The 20,761-nt window shown below is 51.1% G+C and overlaps 1 long non-coding RNA gene across 1 annotated transcript; it reads right to left on the bottom strand.

Annotated features, from left to right (window-relative positions):
* Nucleotides 1-1,000: 1,000 nt before the first annotated feature.
* Nucleotides 1,001-13,646, bottom strand: LOC149124826 (uncharacterized). Its single transcript, XR_016211571.1, has 4 exons — nt 13,254-13,646; nt 10,361-10,491; nt 7,576-7,727; nt 1,001-3,022 (listed from the first exon to the last, which is right to left on the bottom strand). It is a non-coding gene; the product is annotated as an uncharacterized LOC149124826 (long non-coding RNA).
* Nucleotides 13,647-20,761: the final 7,115 nt, after the last annotated feature.

The following is a 20,761-nucleotide window of genomic DNA, read 5'->3' as shown; positions in this document are numbered from 1 at the left end:
GACATCACACATGCTCCCTGAGCTGCCACTCTGACAGTCCTGCCCCCCTTTCTCCTGTAGCCCCAGGCCCATTGTGGGGGTTGCACCTTCTCATTGAACGCCACACAACCACCCTCAGACTCACACCCTCTTCTTGATAAACGCCCTCCTTTAGGAAGGAACCCCACACCCCAGTGTGTGTAGACAGAGTGCCCTGTTCACCTTTTCAGTGCTATCCCACCCCCAGACCCCCCTGCCAAGTCCCGTGTTATCACTGACGAGCCCACTCCTTCTACACCATCGTTTCTTCTATCATAACCAATGCACCTGCTCACTGGGCCTTTCAGCATACTTTAGACCTTGGGGTCACGGACATGGACACTCACTGGGCCCCACGCCCAACTCCCCAGCTTTCTCCTAATGCTGTTGCCTTTGGCTTTCTTCCAGGCTCCAGTTGCAGCACCTACCCATTCTCCCACATGCATGAGAGCACGGGTCAGAGACAGCTTGTGAAGCCTCCGGGTTCTTCCTGCCCACGGGCCGGAAGAGTTCCTACCCCTTTGGCCTAGACAATCTCCTTCAGTCCACACTTTGGACCAAGGGTGGGCAGGAGCAGAGAGCTCTCCCCCTAATGCCCACAGAAGTACAGTCCTTACATCATAGCTCCTGCCGTTACGGTCTCCATCCTTGCAGTCGACCTGCAAACGGCCAGCCAAGCCCGCCATCTTTACCATCTCTCATTCCACAGCTATGCTCTGTTTCCCCCTGACTTCAAAGAGAACTGCACCCCAACACAGCACCCAGTGATGGCCTGGCCACAGCCCAAGTCTCCGCCCCTCTGGCTGCATGGTAAGTCCAGGGACCAACTGCAACTTCCAAGCATGCTTTTCATCAGGGAGCTTCCACTGAGCCCGCGTGTGAAGTTCCTGATGGCCACGGGAACCGCTCTCTGTGACTGGAGAGGCCAAGAGCCCCAACACAAGCAATCTGTGTAACGCTCCCTGCAGTGCAGCCACCTGCACAGGACCCCCAGGTGTGGGGGCTGGATGTGGCCACACTCTGCATTTCTTAGGCCGCACAATGCCTAGCCGGCTTTCTCTACTGGGACAGCCAGGACTTCTCCCTTGGGAGCTGTCACCAGGGTTCCTGGCACGTGGCAGGTGTTTTATTGTTTGCCGACCTACGCCAGGGCCAGTGGTGCCTCTGGGACCCACAGCCCCTCTGAGAAGAAGGAACACTGGGGTTGGGTTCAGCGCAGAGCCAGTTCCAGACACCACCCAGGCAGCCTAGGAACAGCCACACCTAGCGCCATCCCCGCTCCTGCTCTGGGTCATGGAACTTTTGACCCAAGTAGCCATGGTACGGCTGCAGCAGCAGGAGGGGCCAGCGCCATTCCCATGCTGCACTTCCTTCTGCTACTGCCCCATCACAGGCCGGGCTATGAAAGGGGATGGCACCACATCATGGTGGTGGACACTGTGGTGCACTTTACCACAAGTGTACCTGGGGCACACCAAGAGTGAAAACCTTCCACACACACAGACACAAACACATTGCCAAGACACAGTTCAAGAGACTGGTGTGTTTCTTTCATCACAGCCCCTGAGGACGACCAGCCTGTCCCATGACCACTGCGGTTGCAGACACCAGAGGATCCCATATATGGACCCCACTGCAGGCACCTAGGGCCGCAGTCCAGCATATGCCACTCCACAGGAGCCAACTCCAGCCCTGGGCTTGGCAGCCCTTGGGCCCCCTCTTTCTATCAGTGCCAGGAAACACATCATGCATTTTCTGGGACTACCACCACGCTGTGATGGGAAGCCCTGTGGTACCCGCCAATCATCAGCGCACCTGTCTGCAGAGCAAGCACATATCATCGCCCAGGTGGTGCCGGGGGGCAGCAGAACACGTGCTGTCACTGCAGATACTTGGGATCTCAGAGGCAGTAGCTCGGGCTCATCTGGGAAAGGCACAGAGGGTGCCATGGGGGACAGGGCCCCACATTTGTGGGGAGGAACCTCATGTGTCCCTTTCGGTAAGAGCACCAGGGGGCCACCCAGCCAAGATGTTCCCTTTGACTTTGTTGAGAAACACATGTGTTTGGAGGCTCTTGATGAGCCTCAATATCCGGGCCTATGCTATGGGCGTGGTAACAGACCCTGGGCACCCTCAACATCTGCCACAGGCTTCACAGGAGCCCCAAACCCATTCCCTTCTCCCGCCATGGACATCGGCACATAGAGAGCACATCCCCCTCCACGGTCAGCATCCCGAGAACGGACAGAGATGCTGCACGGAGAAGAGGCTCAGCCACTGAAGTCCAACTTAACCTGCTCGCTCCCTTCTGAACCAGAGGTCAGCACCTCAAGGGGCCTGTGTGTGACGCTCACTGGGTGGGAGAGCAGAGGGGAGCCACGCACAGCCTCAGACCCCCCTCCTGACGGTGCAGGGGACCGGGTTCTCCCCAGCGCGGGGCCAGTTTCCTGCAGTCTCACAACTGGCAGGAGGCCCCTGCTGCTCCCAGTGCTCCCTTCCCTTACCCCCTTGACTCCTCGGCTGTGTCTTCTCAGACCGCGTCAGCAACTAAAACCTTGTCCTTGTGGCTCAGCCTCTGCTCTTGGACTCAACATGGAGGAAGACTTGACATGGGTGAGCCGTGGGGAGCTTGGTCAGACTGCGACAGTTTTCCATGTCCCAGGGAGCAGGATGTGCCGGTGACCTCCCTGCACGATGGCGCCTGCTGATGCTAAGACTCTGTGATCTGAGTGACGGGGATGACAGGCCGGGAGGAGGTGAGGTCCACAGCGGGTGGGACAGGCCCCACCCTCCCCACATCCCTCGGGGCGTCTCTCTCAGCGCCGTCACCTCACTGGAGGCAGATCCCGAGTCCTGTGTGGTAGGACAACGTGCTTGCTGATTCTGCTTGGTACAGCATTGACTGTCCTTGTCTGTGCATTTTTGTCCCCTTGAACACAGGCCAGGCATCCTCACACATCCCTGCTTCCCCCAGAGAGGATGGGCTGACGTCAGCTTCCTGCATCTGGAGGAACCAAGAGAGGAAGAGCTCATAAGTACCTGTGATTTTGATAAAATTTAAGTTAAAACAGAAATGATCCTGTTGCTTAAAAAAAATCAGTAAAATATCTTAATTAACGGCTGGTCTGCTTTAGTCTACCCACCAAGTTTCTAACAAATCAGAAGAGTTGCACCAGGTTTATCCAACCCAAAGGTCTGCTGGGTCCTCGCAAGCTTCAACCACTCTGGGCCCAGTCCTGTCTAAGGCGTTTCACAGCCCGGAGCAGTTTTCAGGCGGCTCTTCAGCTTCAAACACAGTTCAGGAGACATTCATTCATGATGACTCCACGCTCATTTGGACTCTAAAGAGCTAGATGTGAAAGACTCCCTGGGGGTCTGGTGCTGTGACGGAGTGGGTTAAACTGCCCCCTGCAATGCCAGCATCCTATGTGGGTGCTGGTTCATGTCCCGGCTGCTGCGCCTCTCATCCATCTATTTATTAATTGCCTGGGAAAGCAGTGGAAGATGGCCCAAGTCCTTGGGCCCCTGTACCCATGTGGGAGACCCAGAAGAAGCTCCTGGCTCCTGGCTTCAGCCTGGCCCAGCCTGTGCCATTGCAGCCATTTGGAGAGTGAACCAGTGGATAGAAGTCCGATATATCTCTCTCTGTCTCTCACTCTATAACTCTGACTGTCAAATAAATGAAATAAATCTGTAAAAAAATTCTCCTGGCCCAGGATAATTTACAATGTAGTACATGAGACAGAAGACTGACCCAAGTGACAAACAGTTGTTGGAATTAAGATCCTTGGAGCAGGTAAGAAGGGATGATTTATCTCGGGATGAAATGTGAACTGAACCTTCAAGGAGGAGCGAATGGTCAGATAAGGGCTATTTGGAGAAACCAATGGTGAAGAATGTTATACCACTGCAGTTTTAATGACATTAGATGACTTTAAAACTTACTGTATACTGTATATAATTTAAAACTTTAAAACTATACTGTATACTATATATAATTGAATATCCATTCAATTACTGTTTATAACCATTGTCTATTTCCACTAAACTAGGGTCTTTCTGACTTTTACGTGTTAAAACTTCTTATTTGGTGAAGTATTAAGCCTTTTTACTGTAATGTAAAATATGTCATCTCAAAAACCAAAAAAGGGAGAGGGGAAGGGGGTGGGAGGCAGGGGAGGAGGGAGTAAAGGAGTAAGGGAATATCATCATGTTCTTAGAATTGTATCTATGAATCACAGTGAATCTGTAAAACTAATTAAAATTAAAATTTATAAAAATGTTTTTTAAAAGAAGGCTGTTCTCTGGTACAAGCCTCAGCATATGAAAGGTTGGGGAACGAAGAGCGAGAGGCAGCCAGTGGACAGCCCAGGGCTGGGCACATGGGCTGAGGGTGCCCCTGCAGGGTTCTCAAGGGCAGAGCGCCATGATGGGGCTTGTTCTTGACAATCTGGGGGTCTTCAAACATTGTAAACAAAGACAACAAGATTATCTGTAGCTTTTAGAAGCATCCCTGTGACTGTGTGACAGAGAAGAATGAGAAGGCCCAAGAGAAGAGGCCATGCAGCTAACGGGAAACTCTGCAGCGACCCAAGCAGAGACGGAACAATGAGGCCGGGTCTACAGGAGCTGATTATGCGGGTGGTAAGGAGCACGAAGGAGGGCGAGGTGAAGTCAGTGACAGTAATGAACCCAGGCCTAACCCAGCCATCTGGCTGGGAGAGCAAACAAATCCTTCTGTCAGTTGTAAGCTCCAATTTTCTTTCCTTTTACAAACAGCTATTTGAGAGGCAGAGGCAGAGATCCCATATTTCGGTTTTTCCCCAAATGCCCACAACATCCAAGGCTGAGATAGGCTGAGGTCAAGATCCAGGACCAGGCTGGCGCCACGGCTCACTAGGCTAATCCTCCGCCTGCGGCGCCAGCACACCGGGTTCTAGTCTCGGTCGGGGCGCCGGATTCTGTCCCGGTTGCCCCTCTTCCAGGCCAGCTCTCTGCTGTGGCCCAGGAGTGCAGTGGAGGATGGCCCAAGTCCTTGGGCCCTGCACCCGCATGGGAGACCAGGAGAAGCACCTGGCTCCTGCCATCGGATCAGCGCGGTGCACCGGCCGCAGCGGCCATTGGAGGGTGAACCAATGGCAAAGGAAGACCTTTCTCTCTGTCTCTCTCACTGTCCACTCTGTCAAAAAATAAAAATTAAAAAAAAAGATCTAGGATCTCCATCCAGCTCTCCCACGTGGGTGGTAGTGACAACTCCCTGGGTTATCACACTGCTGCCTCCCACGGGATCCTCCCTCTGAGCGTGTGTAGGGAGTGCGCCCTTACTCCCACACTGATTCCGGACATTGCACCCCAGAAAGATAAAAGAGCAAAATTCCACGGTGAAATGTATGAAGTTTGAGGTCATTTCTGATGGCAAGCACAGGAAGGTCTTACAGAAGATACTGACCCTTTCTCAGGGCTTTAGAGCCTGCTGCACGCACCTTCAGGATTCACTCACAATATTTTCAAAATGTCAGAGCACTCTACCACACACTGAAGACCAAGGCACGAAACCACCTCTCCAGCAGAACCAAAATACAGGTGGCAGTACCAGACGTGCCTCTTTCATTTTCCTCAGCATTCTCAAAGAAGGCACCAAAGGCGAGGGTCTTATGGTGGCCTCCAGTAAAAATTTTATTCCATTCAAGTTGGAACATTGTGAAATAAAAAGAAGCAGTAACTATTCAGAAGAGAATATTATTTGTATTGGTGATAGCCCTGGTTTAAGAACTCCATGATGAATGAGAGCTAAACAGCCTCAAACAAAACTCCAGAGTTGGGAAGACTTGCCAACTAGTAACATGCAGGATTACAGAAATAGGAGGGGGGCCGGTGCCGCGGCTCACTAGGCTAATCCTCCGCCTGCGGCGTCAGCACTCCGGGTTCTAGTCCCAGTAGGGGTGCTGGATTCTGTCCCGGTTGCTCCTCTTCCAGGCCAGCTCTCTGCTCTGGCCCGGGAGTGCAGTGGAGGATGGCCCAAGTGCTTGGGCCCTGCACCCGCATGGGAGACCAGGAGGATGCACCTGGCTCCTGGCTTCAGATCGGCACAGCGCCAGCCGTGGCAGCCATTTAGAGAGCGAACCAACGGAAAGAAGACCTTTCTCTCTGTCTCTCTCTCTCACTGTCTATAACTCTACCTGTCAAATAAAAAAAAAAAAAGGAAATAGAAGGACTTTATGTGTACTTTCAAAGAAAAGAAAAAAATTATTGAAGCTGAGCATGCACAGTGAATTTTTTCTAAACTTTGCCCATGACTCTTGTAGCCAGCTAAGAGGCAGAGTCTGGAAACAGAGCCTGGAATGACCAGGGGCTCTTTTCACAGAAGGAAGCCATCGGGATCCCCTACATTACCCTCTCCCCCAGAACACCTCCACATATAAACTACAAAGCCAATCAAACACTGTCTCGGCCCTGTGGACTTGATTACCAAGCCTTGTGCAGAGGCACCTTGCAGCTACTGATGCCAGCCTTTGGAAGCAGATTCCTACCAGGGCACAGAGGAAGGATGGAGAACTGTGTGCTTCAGGGTTCTGTTCCCAGGAACACCCAGATGCCCTTATGCGTCAGCCAACCAGAAGCTGCGGCCTAGTCCCTCCCTTGCCTGCCTTCTTTGGATTAGTCCAGAAGACACTGATGGAAAGAAAGAAAAGTTACTAGGGAGAGGATGCAAGATTACTGAATGGAGAGGACCTGCACGCACCCCCAACACAGACAAAAGCAAAAACAAAAACCAAAAGGCAGAATAACAAAGGAAAGATCACGCTTCCAGGAGATCCACTGAGGCTAAACTTGAGTAAACGAGTGCCAGGAACTGAAAATAACAGAGTCTGAGAAAGCCGGCGTAGAGAGAGGAACAAAGAACAGCACAGTGCCAACCCTGGCTCCCTAGCAGGTGACTTGGCCTTGCCTGGAAGACCTCAGTGACTCCCATCATCTCTACAGAGCACTGCTGACAAGAACCAAGATACAGAACGACTTGGGTGTCTATCATCAGATGAACGAATAAAGAAAATATGTTATATATACACAATGGGATACTACTACTATTTTTATACTGAAATAAAACAAATTCCGTCATTTGCAGCAAAAGGGTAAACGAAACAAGACAAACAGAAAGACAAATACTCCATATTCTCCCTCATATGTGGGAGCTTAAAAAAACTTCAATATGAACACAGAAATATAATTACTAGAGGTGAACACGGATAAGAAGGGGATAAAGGGAGTTTTGATAACAGGTGCCACATCAGAGTTAGATCAAAGGAATAAGATCCTAGTGTGTAACAGGGCACAATGGGCTGATGACAGTTCACAATGACCTAGTATATATTTTATGAACAAACAGAAGAAAGGGGTTCTGAGTCTTCCATCATAAAGTCATGTCAAAGGGGGGATGGGGGTAGGAATTTGTCACAGCGGCAAAGCTGGCACTTGGGATGCCCACATCCCATAATGGGGCGTCAGGTCTGAGGCCTGCCTACTTCGCTTTCCACCCATCTTCCTGTGAAAGCATACCATGGGAGGCAGAGATGATGACTTAAGTATGCGGGTCCCTGTAACCGCACGGAAAAACTGGATTGCATTCCGGCCTCCTGGCTTTGACCTGGACCAGCCCGACCACTGCAGGCATTTGCAGAGCGAACCAGCAGGTGGAAGCAATCTCTTTCCTTCAAATAAAATAAGTAAAAAGTTGTTTTTAGCACTCTGGCCTCATAATCAGCCCTTAAGGCATGCGGATACGGCTGAAATGCCCATGAGAGTATTTCAGGCATGGAAAGCCAAGACACTCTGGGGGGGGGACCTAAATGAAAGATCTCCACGAGTGAGATCCCAGTGGAAAGAACGGGTCATCAAAGAAGGAGGTACCTTTCTCTGAAGGGAGGAGAGAACTTCCACTTTGACCATGGCCTTGTCTAAATATGATCAGAGTCAGTGAACTCAGGGGGCTTCCATAGCCTTGGCAGCTCATGACAAGAGCCTAGGGTGATTACTGATGCCATAAACAAGAGTGTCAATTTGTTAAGTCAACAACAGGAGTCACTGTGCACTTACTCCTCATGTAGGATCTGTGTCCTTAGTGTGCTGTACATTGAGATTTAATGCTATAACTAGTACTCAAACAGTATTTTTCACTTTATGTTTCTGTGTGGGAGCAAACTGTTGAAATCTTTACTTAATGTATGCTAAACTGATCTTCTGTATATAAAGAGAATCGAAAATGAATCTTGATGTGAATGGAAGGGGAGAGGGAGAGGATAAGGGGAGGGTTGCGGGTTGGAGGGACGTTATGGGGAGGAAGCCATTGTAATCCATATTCTGTACTTTGGAAATTTATATTCATTAAATAAAAGTTAAAAAAAAAGTTGTTTTAAATGGAGATGTTAATTACCCTGATTTGATCAGTATACACTTTATGCATGTATTGAAGTGTCATCATGCAGCCCATAAATGGGTACAATTATTAATATTTTTTCATTTATAAGGAAGAAATGTATAAAACAGTGGAAAATCATTAGAAGTGGCGTCAAGCACTGGCCCAATTGAGCAGGGTGGACTCTGGGTTCCGTCATGGCTGTGTATGTATAAGGTGATGACAAGTGATATGTGCACAATGTATACATGTATGCAACGCTAATGCCTTCACATCTCATTTCTACAGCTAACCACTGCACAGCAAACAGCACATTAAGGCAATGCCAAGAGATGAACAGAGGTAGTTCCTGTCCTCATGGAATTTGTCGTTTAGGAGGGCACGGAGGGCATTAGCCAGGCGCTAGTACCACCTAAGCATGAGGACTGAACTCCACCCAATCACTGAGTCCATTTCTTATTTGTAAATATCACAGCCTGATTGGACTGTCTAGAAAAGAGCCTATCTGTTACTCATTTCCGATGCAAGGGGTAAGCTTCTAGAAGTTCACAATTTTAGTTTACTAAGCAGCCAGAAGTTCAGGGGATTATCTGGCACTTAGACAACTTGCTTGACATGAAGATAGAGTTGCAAACCTCACAAAATTGGGAAAACTCTTCAGAATTACAGTACTTCCTGCTATTGGCTGGAAGTCCTACAGGAATGTTCTCCTTTAAAACACACTCACAGTATGCTTCCCACTTAATCCCTTAGTGTTAGTCAGGTGAGCTGAAGGAAAACACGGGTCTAGCCTTCATCTGCTTTGGATCTTGAAGTCAGCTATTCCTGCACTGTCTCTGTTGTCTCGTCCTCTAGAAAATGGAGGACACTCCGGACGTAGAGCTGGGGAGCAGCTACACCGTTCATGTGTAACTGTCTTCAGTCAGAACGCCAGTGACATCCAAACCATTACGGCACAGAATTCAGATACCATGAGTGTGAGCCGAGTGTAGCAGCAAGCGTTTGGTGAGCCCCTGGGAACCAGCATTTGGTGCACCAGTGGGGACACCCACACCCCGTACTGGAATGCCTGGCCTCAAGTCCTCCTTTCATTCCCAGTTCTGGTTTCCTGCAGACAAACAGCAGGTAACTGCTCCGTACTGGGTTCTGTAGCACCCATGTGGGAGAACCAGATACAGTTTCAGCCTCCTGGCTTCAACCTGGCTGTTGTAGGCATTTGGGGGGTCAATCAGTAGATGGAAAATCTCTCTAAATAAATACATAAGAAACAAATGATGAAAAGTTCTACACATACATGTTAGGACTGGGATTACTGTCCACTGGTTAGTACACTAAGAAGCCAGTATCAATGTCACGCTACTTGGGTTTGATACCTCCAGCTCCTGAATCCAGGTTCCTACTCATGCAGAACCCTGGGAAGCAGCCGGGATGGTTAAAGTAACTGGGCTTATGCCAGCCTCATGGGAGATCTGGATTGACTTCACACAGACACAGCCATTATGGGAATTTGCGGCGTGAACCAGTGTATGAGACCCTGCCTCTCAAATAAGTTACTGCATCAGCTAAATTTAATTTGGTGTACAAATACTTAGCTATCCACACATTGTTTTCATAACACAAACTTCAAATCAGCACTTTGGAGACCCTTCATATTTGGAATCATCTGAGATAATTTTGTAAATATTAATAAGGGGAAAAGGGTCTAAATATCTATGACATTCCCAAGGGAACATAATTATGTTATGATAGATTGGGAACGTACTCCAGATCTCCTCCTTCCCACTCCAATGTTCTTTCATGGGTTCCAAGCACAGACAAACAAAAAACGCAATTCTTCCATCCTAGGCAACTGAGCTTAGCAAGTTGAAATTGAAACACGGCGTAAGAAGCAGCATCTAGGAAACTGTGAAGTCCAAGTTAGACACCTACCAGGTATAAAGACGATGATTCTGTGGAATGAGTATAACTGATCATTGCGGGGGTGTGTGGACTGCACTTCCCAGCAGGAGGGCAGATTCTTGTTTCTTGGCACCTTGGAAGTTCCACTCCAGTGTACAATACTAAAACAACATGTGGACAAAATCACATTTTATTCTGCATGCTCTTGTGAGTCCATGAAATGTTCTATGTATCAATTAAATAACCACTTATCTTGATTTTTCTTTTCTACTTGATTCTGTCCAAACCTCTAACAGAGTTTGGAAAGAGACAGACAGGAGGCTGCCGAAGTGAAATAAGCTCCTTCCACATGAAAATTAAGACCCGAAACCTCTTGGTAGTTGAACGCATTCAGAACAGCTGTCTTCATCTTGCCGGCAAGATTTCCGAACAGTAAAGCTGAGGAACCCCTAATGACCCAAATTTCCCTTAGCTGTTTAGGTAAGGACGGTTTTCCACTCTGCAAATTCTTCCGAGTGTCAGAGAAAGGCAGCCTGGCTGAGCACACCATGGCCAGCTTGCCCCCTTCGGTGAGCTGAGGCCCACTCTCTCCAGGAGAAATGACCATGGACAGCGACACTAACTATTCCTTTTGCCTTGTGTGACCCAGATCACTTCTTCCCATCTTTAAAACAGACACAGCATACTTGGGTCTCTACAGTGTGTGCTGTTGGAAGCTCAGAGAATCTCTGTTGGCTACCATGATCTTACCGGTAAGTTATGGGTTCCTGGGAAGGGTGTGATCATTTCACATCTACAGCTAAACCATGGTGTAACCTTGAGCACATGCAACTCACTGGTGAGATACTGATCATCGTACCTGCTATCCCTACCTCGAGGGGCTCCTGTAAAGCATCAAATAAATCAATCAAGGTGCACATGCATGCACCAGTTTCAATATTTGTACTGACTGAAAAAGAACTCTATGGAATGTCATAAAATTCTTAACTGTTGTGGGCACTTGGGAAGTGAACTAGCTGATGAACTAGCTCTGTCTCTTATCTCTCTAGCTCTGTATCTATTGCTCTGTTTCTCAAATAAACTAGAAAAATGTAACATGGTTTTGGAAAAGCACTTCTTCATACAGAGTTATAAATGACTATCAGGTAAAGTTGATATAGCAACAAATGCAAAGCATTTTTATAGTGCTTTAGACTTCATAAAGCATTTTCATTATCTATTTCATCTTCAAATCATCTTCATGGGATAGGTATCATTTCCCCACCAGAGATTAATCTACCCTGAATCTGCACTGATTTCTAAAGAGAAGCTGAACTTTTTTTTTTTTCTTGGTGAGGAAGGTGCCATGTAGCTCCTTAGATGTATTCAAAAGGTGAGATGACAAATGGGACCTCTTCCAAAATAAATTATCTTTGAAGTGGAGCGAGAGAGGGCCTGTAGGCCTCCACAGGGTCTTTCCAGGAGAAATGGAGGCAGAGCAGACCACGGGGAGGCACTGTCTGTAGCACAAAAGGGCTTCACCCCCATCTTATAAGAGGTGTCTCCACCTGCTGCCTGGGGTCCTGGGAGTGGCTGAAGACCAGCACTGAGAGAAGTGTAATTCTTGTGAGTTACAGCTGTTCATGCTAGAGTTGGATTCTTCCCATGGGAATTCTCGACAGTCAAGAGATTTTTCAGTTCACGATATCAGACCAGGAACACATGTCTCTGTGTTCCTCTTGGAATCATAATCAAATACAAGTGTAAAGTACCAAACTTAGTAGACTGATAAAAGCCAAGAGTTTGTGGGAGCCATCAGCCACAGAAAGGTTTTGACAGATTTTTTGGGAAACGAAAAGTAGGCTGCATGGGCAATGGATAAAATAATCAGGCCAAGACAAACCTAAGAGGGAACCGCACAAAACCTGTGTGCCTTTGCTGAGCTCTGGTTAGAGCGCAGGGAAGTGGGGGAAAGAAGTGCTGATTCCAAGATGCTGAGTTATCCTAGGGTGGAGTCTTCATGTGAAGAGCCGCGTGGATTTAACTCTGTATGACTACAGTGGATTGCCGGTCGTCAAGACAAGAAACGGGGACCGACTGAGAGGTTTCTCCCACTGTGCGTCTCTGTGGATATTCTCACCACCACAGCTCCAGGCAGTGCTGGCTGTTTGCCTCGTCCCTTCGCATGACTGCAGGTCAGTGCATCATAAATCATCACATTAAAATAATCTCCCCTGGCAGCTATAAAGCATTATTGTTCAAATATATTTAACAACTATTATTTTTTGAAACTATTTTGTTTCAACTATCTTCATTTGTTTAACTACTTTTTCTTTTTGGTAAAAAAATAATGGAAAGAACATGACTGCAATTATTTATTAAAGATCTGGCATGCGATTATTTCTTTTCAGATCTCCTACAGGAAACAATTTTCTAAAATTTAAACTAGCTTATTTTCTTTCAAAGAAGCAAGCAAGATTACATTCTATGTTGCATTCTGCCTAAATGTCATCAAGGAATTATGTTTAAATGCCACAAGTATATATCATCTCTGCTCCTGGAGAGGTTAGAATTATAGGAGCTAATTTCTTCTCTAAACACACAGAATTTGGGTGTGAGCAAAACTTCAAATTTGTTGGGGATGGAAGTCCAAGTGGCTCATACACTATAGAAGCTTTCTTATGAGCAGAGGGCTAAAGTCAGTTTAGTAACACATGAATTATGCCTCGTGCCACTGTACATCGACTATTTAAAATTTTTAAGAATTTATATTAATCTCTATCATTCTTGGTTCAGGACCCTCTGCATGTCATATTTCTGACACACAACAGCCCCCAGAGACAGAAAAACACTCAGATGAAATAAAACAAAACAAAATTCAAGTACAGAAAGCGATGTGCAGAATTTTTCTTACCAGGCTGAGAACTTTTCTAATCTTCCTTACCAGGCTAAAGCTTCCAGTTCCCAGACAGTACTTGCTTCCCTGGCTCTGAAAACCAAGCGTGCACCTGCTCTCTTGGGCGCTGGGACATCTAGGGCGACCCTGAGGGCCAGCAGCAGGCAGACTTGAGAGGGCCCGGCTGGCAGGGTCCCGGTGACCGAGCTGTGCGGCTCTCACTGTGCCACCACTAACTTGCACGTAAACGATGTTTGCTTTCCAGACGCATCCCACCGAGACCAGCGTAACCGCGTCTTATCCACATGGAATCATCCGTTCTTTCAAGATAACCGCATCCCCAAATGCGGCCACGACCAGTAGGGGCTGCAGGCTCCATCAGGGAGGCCGACGGGGCTGATGGGGGCCCTGCACCTGCTGAGACGGAGCCCAGCGTGGGCCGCGGCTCCAGGAGAAATGGCGGCCCACGCCAAGGGACCGAGCCTCGGCGGGGGTGGTGCAGGTGCCCAGGGAGCCGCGCCCGGTGCTCAGAACCCAGGACCACGGCGGGGGTACCTGGTGACCGCGGCAGCGCAGCTCGGCCGCACCCGGAGCCCGCGGCGGCGTGCAGGGCCCAGCAGCACCTGTGCCTCGGCCTCCCTGCGGCTCCCGGCCCCAACAGCAGGGGCAGGCACCTGCTCCGGGCGGCACCGGCCAGCGCAGCCCCCGCGGGCTCCGCCAGGCAGCGAGCCGGCCCGGGGGCCATGCACAGGGCGCCCCCGCCGCTGGGCGGGTAGCGGGCTCGGCCCTGCGTGGCCCCGGACACGGCCACGACGCACGGGCCCTGGACCCACGCAGTGACCCGGCCGAGCCCAGGAGCCCGCAGGGCCGCAGCGGCTCCGTCCCCAGGGCCCACCGGGGCCAACGCCCGCCGCCGTCCGTTGCCGCTCGGACACGCCCGTTGCCCCCAGGCCCGGCTCGCGCCAGCTCGCGGGCGCCCCCACGTGGTCGCCGGCGCGCAGCGGGAGGGGCCGGGGCCGGGCCTGCAGCTCCTCTGCGGGGCGGCGCGCACCGCCGGCTCTGGCCGCTCTGCTCTCTCGGGAGCGCGGGGCCGGGCCTGGCTGCGGGATCCCGGCCGCTGTCGCCCGGCCCGCCGCAGGCCGCTGCCGCTCTGCGGGCTCCTCCGCTCCCGGCCCTTTCGGGCGCACGGAAAAGCGGGGGCGCTCTAGGGGCACCTGCCAGACGTCGCACCCCCGACTCGGGCCCACAGGTGCGAATGCAGCGCCTGAGCGAGAGTCAGGGCTGCACACACAGCGCCGTCACCTCCTCTGCCCCTGCCTGACGGAGCCTGAGCCGGGGCCCCAGGACCACCGCGGATGGAGAGCAAGAGAGAAGCGGCAGAGGACTCGCGGCCGCAGCCACGGGCGAGCAGCAGCGTGGACCTGGGGAGGGAGCACCAGCCTGGACCTGGAAGCGGAGGGCGACCCGCTGCCTCCCAGGGAGGCGCCGCCCGACCTCCGACGACCTGGAGTGAGCAGGCCCGGGGCCTCGGCTGAGCGTCTGCTCAGGACTGCGCTGTCCGGGCGCCCACAGCCCTGTGCAAGGCCCCCAGCAGGGCCCCCAGACTCAGCGAGCCGCGGGCCAAGGACGTGCTGGGCGGACAAGGAGATGCGGAGGCAGCCATCAGCAGTCCTCTGCCCGCACCGCGCCCCAGCTTCTGTTCTGAGATGGCGGTGAGCGGCCCCAGCTCCCAGACTGGCCTGCATTGCTATAGGAGGAGACGTGGGCACCGTGGAGAGCATCACCCAGGGTCCAGGAACCCCAAGACCCCCTCAGTAAAATGGAAGTCCTGGAGGATAGAGCAGGCGGCACGGTGGCTCTGTGCCTCTCTCCCCACCCCTCCCTCTCCCCGGCTGGGGCAGAGACTGCAGACTGCCTGACCCGGCCCCTGGGTGCTGCGCGGGTCCTAGCTGCTGCTGCCACCCAAGCCGGCCAGATCTGTCTGCCCCTGCACATCCCTCCGACGTCCAATGTCAGTGAGACCCCTGACTCTAATGCTCTGGCTGCCCCCGACTCTCCTTCCTCGTTCCGTCCCAGACAATGTGCAGGCTCATCCGTCAGTCAGTCAGAGTCCAAGGCGCTGTCCACCGGCTGGTCACCTTCCTCTCCACAGTGCAGCAGGACGTGAGGCCAGCGGACAGGAGGTGGGCCCGCCATGTCTCCAGCCCAGGGGCCTGGCAGCCTGCCCAGCCTCCACACCCTGCACCCCCGGGTGCATAAAGCCCCCTCAGTGGCCCAGGGGCCTCCCACCAGGGTGACGGGTGTCTATGGGGCCAGCAGCCCTCTGGACCAGTGAGGCTGGGATTCAGTGTGCTTCCAAGTTCTAGTTCAGAGCAGTGCACTTTGGGACAGGGACACCCAGCCCCACTCCACCGCCACCCTGGGTCGGGGAACTCGGGACCCACCTGGCCACGGCATCCTTCCTGTGTAGGGGCTCAACTTCCAGTGCTCGCCACATTCCAGATCCACTGTGTGACCTGAAACACAGGCCATCCCATGCCCGCAGACCTCTGGGCTCCTGCTGCCCACCCCAGCACCTGGGACACACGTGGACAGAAACACCTGCCCCTGGAGAGGCCAGATCTTTGCCAAGAAAGATGTCTTAGGGACATGTCTGTGTCCACCTCCCACCCCAGCACCCGGGACTCACTTGGCCATAGCACAGCCACTTGTAAACACCACCACTGTGCCTGTGCTGGGACACACTAGAGTACTTGCCACCTCGCATGCACTGGGGCCCACCTGCCCAGAACTCAGGGAGGGGGGACTGTGGGAGGACATGACCCCATACCCATGAAGCACCTTGGGCTCCCACTTCCTATGAGTGCGCTTACATGCACCTGTGGCCGACCTGCCCAGAACTCAGGGAGGGGGACTGTGGGAGGACATGACGCCATACCCATGAAGCACCTTGGGCTCCCACTTCCTGAGTGTGCTTACATGCACCTGGGGCCCACCTGCCCAGAACTCAGGGAGGGGGACTGTGGGAGGACATGACGCCATACCCATAAAGCACATTGGCCTCCCACTTCCTATGGGTGCCTCTGAGACCTATCTAGACAGAAAAATCCATCACATGCAGGGGACCCAACACCCGGGACAGGAAGCGTGTGGTGGGACGCCTGTCCTCCACCACCTCCCATTCTAGCAGTCACAGAGCTGGAAAACACCAGTACCATCCCCGATTTGGACACATTGGTACTCCACACCCGGCCTCTGACCTGGAGCCCACCTCCCCAGAACACTGGAGTACCACATAGAGAACACCCTTCCTCTGGTTAAAGCCCCCCCCCCCAAGTCATAGGTGGTGCATTTGCTGGAAACCACCAGCCCTGTGATGGGAGGCCCTGGTGATCCCACCTCCCATCAGAGCACCCAGGACACCCCTGGAGCTGAAAACTGTTGTTGTCACGGAAGACAGCACCATCATGCTGTGACTGGAAATACTCCTGCTGCGACACAGGCCGCTTGGGCTCCCCTAGCAAAGCGAGGTGGAGCTGTGCAGGACAGCACCGTGCACATGCAGGGAGAAAGCTCCATGTCCCCTTCAGGCAGCGCACCCCAGTGGTCCACCCGGTCAGGCTGTTACTGCTCAGCTTGGAGCCACCAGTACTGTTGATAAACACATGTGTTTGGGAGCTCCTGCTTACAGCAACAGTGTGTGTACTGTGGGCTTAGGGAACAGCTGCTGGGGCATGCTCTAACCTGCCTGTGCTTGAGAGGGGCCATCGGCCCTCCCATTTCTCCTGTTGCTGGTCTAAGTGTCCAGGGTACAAATGTCCCACTACAGTCCACTCCCGACAAAGAGACTATGATTGTTCCCCTGGGAAGAGGCTTGAGCGTTCTAACCAAAATGTAGCCTCTTTTCCTGCAGAAGCTGAGGTTCAAAACCTTAAAGGGAATGTATTCATCAGTGTGTGCATAAGGCAGGAGCAGAAGAACACAGTGAGAACACTGGCGTCACTCATTCCCCTGTGGAGAGCAGGAGAGAGCCACATGGACCACAGCCCTGCTTTTCCTGATGTCACTGTAGCCTCGCTGACCCCAGAGCCGGGCCGGTTTCCTTGTTGCTGGAACAGATGGGAGGCCCCCTGCCGTTCACAAGCGCTTCCATCCTTTAGCCCATTTTGCCTCTATGGCCCTTGTGATTCCCAGACCCTCTCTTAAATTAAATTCGTGTCCTTGTTCCTCAGCCTCTACTCTGCTGTTTGCCTCCACTGTGCAGGAAGACTTGACATGCGTGAGCTGTGACGAGCTGAGCCAGACCCTGCCATTGCCCGGTCCACAGGAGAGGGATGTGCCAGGGACTCGGAGCAGCCCCTGCTGACCCTGAGAACTCTGATGGGAGTGACAGCGATGGGGGGACCCCCTTCCCTCTGTGCTGGTCTCCCAGCATGTGGCCTCACTGGAGGCAGAACCCGAGTCCTGTGTGGTAGGGCAGCACACTTGCTGATTCTGCTTGGTCACAGCATTGACTGTCCTGTGTGCATTTTCTTCCCCTGAGCACAGGCCAAGCACCCTCACACATTCCTGCTTCTCCCAGAGAGGATGGACTGGCATCAGCTTCTTGCATTTAGAGAAACCAAGAGAGGAAGAGCTCAGATCTCCTCTGTAATTACAGAAAATTTGAAGTAACGGAAAAATTATCATGTTGCTTAAAATTATCAGAAAACACTCCTTTAACAATTGATCGCATTGCATCATGTTAGTCTAAACACTGATTTGTCAACAAATCCCAGGAGTTACAACTACAGCCCGTTTTAGCTGACCCAAGAGTTCTGATGGGTGCTCACCAGCCTTAACTGCCCAGAGTCCCCTGTAAACCATTTCACACCCAGAGAGCAGTTTTCAGATGGGGAAAGCATGTCCTCAGCCTGTAACACGGTTCAGGAAACACGTGTTCAGTGATGACTCCATACTGGAGCCTGAAGAGCTAGAAGAGAGACTTCCCTTGGTCAGCGTAATTCGCAATGGAGTGGGCGAGACAGATGTCTTGACCCAAATTACAAATGGGGGCAGAGAATACGATCCTGGGAGCAGGTGAGAATAGCATGACTTGCTTTGGGGGGTGATGCAATAAGAACTCAACATTCAAAGAGAGGGGAATATTCCGGTGGACAAGGGTTATCTGCAACTGATCCCAGGGCAACAGCATGTGCGAAACAGGGGAGGAGGAGAGAGGAGCAGCCAGTGGACAGCGCAGAGGTGGGCACGTGTGCCTGAGAGCGAAGTTAAAGCTGAGAGGTACACCTGCGGGGTTCGACAAGGGCGGAACATGGACAAACTGGTACACCACGCTGGGGTGTTTGTCCATCTTCCTGAAAGCCTGGGGTCATAAAAGCACTGTAAGCAAGACTGTGTGTCGGTTTTAGAAACCCCCTTGTGACTGTGTGCCCGAGAAAAGGTCGTGAGGTTTGTGCAGTAACCCAAGCACAGATGGATCGCTGAGGTCTGGGTGCGCAGGAACTGATGGGATAGTGAGGAGCAGAGAGCAGGGGAGGTGAAGGCAGTGACCGGAATGCAATCCTGTCGTTTGCAGCAAAATGGAAGAAACTGGAAAACATCACACTTAGTGAAATAAGCCGGTCCCCAAAGGACAAATACCATACGTTCTCCCTGACCTGTGCTAACTAATAGAGCACCTGAAAGGTAATCTATAGAAGTGAAATTGACAATTTAAGATGTGATGAATAAACTGCCCTTCTCACAGCTGTTGTGGAATAGTTTTTTTTTTTAATATATATTATTTGTTGAACTCTACTTAGTATAGAGTTAATCTTATGTGTGTAAAGTTAATTGAAAATAGATTTTGGTGAAAAATAAGAATAGCAAAGAGAGGAGAAAGAAGGGTGGGAGTGTGGGTGGGAGGGCGGGTACAGTGGCAGAATCACTATGTCCCTAAAGTTATATTTATGCAATGCATGAAGTTTGTATACCTTAAATAAAAGGCTTCTGGGGGAACATTTTTAAAAAGCATATAACTGTATCTGCTATAAAAATATTTATTTATCTACTTGAAAGACACAGAGAGAGGGAGAGAGGGAGAGACAGAGAGAGGTCTTCCATCTGCTGGATCTCTTCCTAAATGGCCACAATGGCTGGAACTGGGCTGGTCTAAAGCCAGGAGCCAGGAGTTTCCTCTGGGTCTCCCATGTGGGTGCCATCTTCCGCTGCTTTCCCAGGTGCATCAGGAGGGAGCTGGATTGGAAGTGGAGCAGCCGGGACTTGAACTGGTGCTCACAGAGGATGCCAGTGTTGCAGGAGGCAGCTTAACCTGCTGTGCCAGCCCCTGAATTACTCTTTTTTTTTTTTTGCTTTGTAATTTCCAATCATTTAAATATTAAAGAGCTGCTACGTTTGTACTTATAGCTTTATTTTGTATTGTTGTATACAGCTGTCACATGGTTCTTGTCCTTAAAATCAAGCTGAATAAATAATTTGATAAAGTAACTGTTTGATCCATTGCACTTCCGTGCTTTCCCTGCATCTCTGTCCCTCTTCAGCACTAGCTGTAGAGAGCAGGGAATGAGAATCCTTCCTCTCAGTCCTGCACAGGATGTGCTCACTCTCTGCCCAAGAAGTCTCATGAAATGCACAGTGTTCGTTCTTACCTTCCTCCCAGCATCCGAGGCTTTAACACTTTGTACTCCAGACAAATATAATTCAAAATGAGCCAAACAAAGCCTGAATCAAGTTGAAAACCATTGGTGGGCGGAGCCAGCACTGTGGCCAAGTGGCTAAAGCTGCCGCCTGCTGTGCCTGCAGTGCCGGCATCCCATATGGGCACTGGTTCAAATCTCGGCTGCTCCTCTTCCGATTCAGCTCTCTGCTATGGCCTGGGAAAGCAGTAGAAGATGGACCAAGTCCTTGGGCCCCTGCACCCCACGTGGGAGACCGGGAAGAAGCTCCTGGCTCCTGACTTTGGATTGGCACAGCTCCAGTCTTTGTGGCCATCTGGGGAGTGAACGAGTGGATGGAAGACCTCTCCCTCCCTCTCTCTCTCTCTGCCTCTCCTTCTCACTCTGTGTAACTGTAACTTTCAATTTAATAAATCTTTAAAAAAAAAAGAAAACCATTGGTGGACACAATGACCCCATAATTAACCTCAAAGAGACTCTGACATTCCAAATTACATGTCACATCAGCAATAGGTATTGTCAAGTTTTCCTGAACCACTTTGTTATTTTATGTGACCATGTACACATTTGTAAAAGAACTTGTGCAGGATTGTGTACAACCTGAATAGACTTGGTATATCCTGCTTAGAGCACTTAGTCACTGAATTGTGGGGAGCAACTGGGAGCAACTGGGACTAGACTAAGTTACTGGAATTAAGACTTATTCTATGCATCTGCTCTCCCACAATATGGCGCTGGGAGAGGGGGGAAACAGCTTCTACACAGCTGCCTCCAGTTCAACCAATAAACTGTAGGACCTGCTCCTGATTGGAGGAGAGCAGCGTACTCGGCGTGTGGGTAGCAGAGATGGGATTGGTGGAAGAGGACTATAAAGGAGGA

This window comes from Oryctolagus cuniculus, chromosome 8, assembly GCF_051225735.1.
Source record: "Oryctolagus cuniculus isolate XC-2025 breed Fujian yellow rabbit chromosome 8, ASM5122573v1, whole genome shotgun sequence".
Lineage (NCBI taxonomy): Eukaryota > Metazoa > Chordata > Mammalia > Lagomorpha > Leporidae > Oryctolagus > Oryctolagus cuniculus.
The sequence above is the reverse complement of the archived record's forward strand: the minus strand, read 5'-3'. Positions and strand labels throughout refer to the sequence as shown.